At 35.7% G+C, this 3,951-nt stretch overlaps 1 long non-coding RNA gene across 1 annotated transcript; it reads left to right on the top strand.

Moving 5' to 3' along the window:
* Nucleotides 1-1,017: 1,017 nt before the first annotated feature.
* On the top strand, nt 1,018-3,049 carry LOC134266137 (uncharacterized). The gene is made up of 3 exons (XR_009991900.1): nt 1,018-1,101; nt 1,596-1,696; nt 3,003-3,049. It is a non-coding gene; the product is annotated as an uncharacterized LOC134266137 (long non-coding RNA).
* Nucleotides 3,050-3,951: the final 902 nt, after the last annotated feature.

Here is a 3,951-nt window from a genome sequence, read left to right as displayed (position 1 = left end):
AATGGTATAAAAATGTAATAATGTTAATATCAAGGGGTGTGTTCAATTTTATTCATTTACTGAAAGCACTGATATACACCTGTTTTCTTTAAAATTGAAGTTCATTGCGATTTTACAAAGTCTGCCAAAACAATGACTTTCGGAGAGGACTAATTCTGCATTTAAAAGATATTTTGAAATTTATTGGATACATAGTGGTACAGAGGCGTAGTCACAAATTTAAAAGTGGGTGGGGGGCTCAACTCCAGAAATTCTTTGACAAGCAAAAACAAAAAAAAAAACAAAAAAAAAAACAAAAAACAAAAAAACCCCCCAAGATTGAAAAAAAAATGCAGCGCACTCGCAGTGGGTGGGTGGGGGGGGGGGGGGGGGGTTAGTGGCCAACTTTTTCAAAGGCAAGTTACTTTCAATTCCAATTTTTTTCCACAATTCTTCGATATCACTATACTATGGTCAAAAAGTGGGGGGGGGGGGGCAACTATCCCTTCAATGAACATTTCCTATAGTAAAGGTAATGTTAGGGAAAAAAGTGGGGGGGGGGCAGGTCTTGACGATTTAATTACTATATTACATTACTATATTATACAACTATTACTTCAAGAGAAATGCTTTCTCAGTTGTTGAACATAAAGAAAATGCCATAAAATGAGGTTTAATATTATTTCAAAATAGCTGTGATTTTGTTCTTCATTAAAAAGTGGGGGGGGGGCACAGACATACTCTTGCCCCCCCCCCCCCCCGATCTCTCTCTCTCTCTCTCTCTCTCTCTCTCTCTCTCTCTCTCTCTCTCTCTCTCTCTCTCTCTCTCTTTTTTTTTTTTTTTTTTTTTTGGGGGGGGGGTGCCCCCGCTGCCCCCCCCCCTGTGACTACGCCTATGTGGTACATGTAGTCAATAAATTGACACATCTAAATAGATATAGAGCCATTTAATTATAGCTGATTAAATCATGCATTAAAAGGCCGGAGATTTAAATGTATATATATTTATCGATAACACATATTGGATTTTTAGAACTTTCGTTTTTGCATTGGTTAATTCAGCATTGAGAATAGTTTGTCTTAAGGACAGGCCAAATAACTAAATGGACGTACCTTTTAAATGTAAGTAGTAAAACAATATTTTATTTACATAAAGGGGATTTTTTATGTAGTAAAGCAATTCAGTGGCCTTTCAAAACATTTACAAAAGGGTCGGACTAAATGAATGTACAATCTTTGTCACATGACTCTCATGTGTGAATTGGTGCCTAAACACTGATAAAACTAAACTTCATCCACTTGAATGAGGGGCACTCGGAGGGCCCATGACCCTCCCTCCCCATAAAAGGACAAGATAGACTAAGACCCCTTTTTGGCCCCTGGTTGTTTTTTTTTATTCATGCAATAGTTTTCATCAATTTAAGATCTTAATCAGAACTATCACAAAACCATCTGTGGTCTGATTTTTACATCAAATAGGGGGCAAGATTCAGCGAAAACCATACCTTATCCTATCCCAATAGTAGGTTATGTATTTGTCATGATTAACCAAATATTGCATGCAGTCTTTATGTTCTCCCATAAACCTTTACCTATGAAATATCTCCTTTTTTCAGTGTTTCAAGTGCAAACATGTCAATACATACCGATGGCATGCTTGTATGTCTAATATGGATCTTTTTATCATTGGTAGACACAAAACAGTTTTATAATAAAGGTATGTATGTAATCATTGTCTTTGACGCACTATGCCCTACATTTACATTTTTATCAGTTACATATTGTGTATCATAAGGTTTTCATAAGCAGTATTTATTTAGATTATTTTATAGATTATAGAAATTTATAAAGCAATAAATGCTGAATTGATGTAAGAACCATTAGGCGGTGTATGTTCTTTTGAATATTTTATGAATAAAGTGCAATTCATTGACCTATATCAAATCCTTTTGGTGCTTCACGAATCTTATTGCAAGAGAGTTGGATACATTTCAAATACAGTTTGAATATCTTATTTAGCAATGCAAGTGTACATCATTGGTTCAGTATAAAGGACCATACACTACATCCTTATTATACCCCCCGCTTAAATAGCGGGAGGGTATATAGTAATCGGTATGTCCGTCCGTCCGTCTGTACGTCCAGCTGTCCGTTCGTCCGTCTGTCTGTTATGCTGTAGGGTACCCATCTCTTATTGCAACTCCTTTTATACCACTGAGTGAAATTTAATGAAACTTTCACAGAATCTTTATTACAATTGCTATTGTGACTTCCTATTTTACTTTTTGATCCGACATATATTTTGGGTTTCCCAGCCACAGCAAAACATGGACTTTGTCATTATAACCATATAGGAGGCGGGGGTATCATTTAGTCAGTTCATTGCTCACAATACCTCCAGTTTCTGGCCAGAAGAGCTATAAATAAATGATACTATATTCAACCATTATTCATTAATGTAGTTATGTTATACTATAACCGCAGTATAAGGGTCTATATAGCGTGATTCTGCTATCTGAGGGGGGGGGGTCAAAATTTACTGTGCCGGAACGATGAGATATATGACTATTATGTCGTGAAGGTAATTTGAGTGTTGCTGTATTATCGTTATAACCAAATATTTCCCAACATTGCTTTGTCAACTAATACAAACAATCTAGGAAATGTCATTTCAGCATTGATCAACAAGCTCCAGAAAAAAGGAAATTCTCCAAATTCTAATTTAACAGAGCTGTATCAGAAAATAATAGTGAGACAGCCTTATGATGGACATTTTCATTTCACATATATATGTAAATATAAGAACTAGTACCATTTTGGAAGTCCTCGATCATCATTTGACCTGGGTGGTCACGTGAATGCTAGTCTTTTCAATAATTTTTGCTCAGTTATAATCAGAGAGCTAGGAATTGTTCGATAATTATCACACTCATAGTAGTATGTATAAGTAATGGAATGATTGAAGAAAATATATGTATGCTGTGTTGGAAGTAACTGGACGTAACTGTTATCATATGTTGTAGACAGTCCTTGTAACATTGTGCAATACCGCGAGGAAGTCCGAATTCCAAAAGGTAAAAAATTATATTATTATAAAATTCAATAATTGAAAATCTATCTAAAACAATTTACTTTTTAATGGGCATGTCCACATAAATGAATAGCTGCAGAACTGCAGCGTTATGGTTTTTTTTATATAAGTCGTTGACCATAACCGTTATGGTCAAAGACAGTCATATAAAACCATAACGCAACACTTCTGCAGCTAATAAATGAGTTGCATGTTGGCTTGTTTATAACGCATATCAGCATAAGTTGCATGTCAATACACACATGTACATAGTTGATTCATAGACCTAAATTTCTATTATGATGTTTGTGGCATATCTCTGCCTCACTCCTCCATGGTACCTGATCCCACCTCTGATGTTTCGGAAGTCCGTGTTTGCCCTGCTCCTGAGTTTTGTATTGTTTTATGGACCTTTGATCTTGAATACTGTTCATTATCTCCATATGTTTCATGTAAGATAAATCATATTAACATGCTTGGAAAGCATGTCAACATATAATTTTGTCTACATGAAAAATATTTATGTCGACATGTAAAGTACCTACAGTGGACCCTCAGATATCCGGACGCCAGATATCCGGATGCTTCAGTATCCGGACGACTTTTCTTCGGAACAGAATTTTTTATTGTTATTTGTTCTTGTTTAACTGGTAATTCAGATATCCGGACGCTTCACATATCCAAACAAATTTGCTAGGATAAATGAGGCTCCCTGGACTGTATATCTTTATATAATATGTTGTTAAACTTTTGTCATGTTTCCTTACGCCAGTATCTGACCACATGAATGTGAAAAAAAAAATAATAATAATCTGGAAAAAAAAATTCCCACTCTCAACTAAACCCCCCCCCCCCCCCCCCTTTTTAGCTGAGTGTGGGAATTTTTTTTCCGGATTTTTTTT

This window comes from Saccostrea cucullata, unplaced genomic scaffold, assembly GCF_032062105.1.
Source record: "Saccostrea cucullata isolate Sc308-1 unplaced genomic scaffold, CSIRO_AGI_Scuc_v1 ctg10468, whole genome shotgun sequence".
Taxonomy (NCBI): Eukaryota; Metazoa; Mollusca; class Bivalvia; order Ostreida; family Ostreidae; genus Saccostrea; species Saccostrea cuccullata.
The sequence above is the reverse complement of the archived record's forward strand: the minus strand, read 5'-3'. Positions and strand labels throughout refer to the sequence as shown.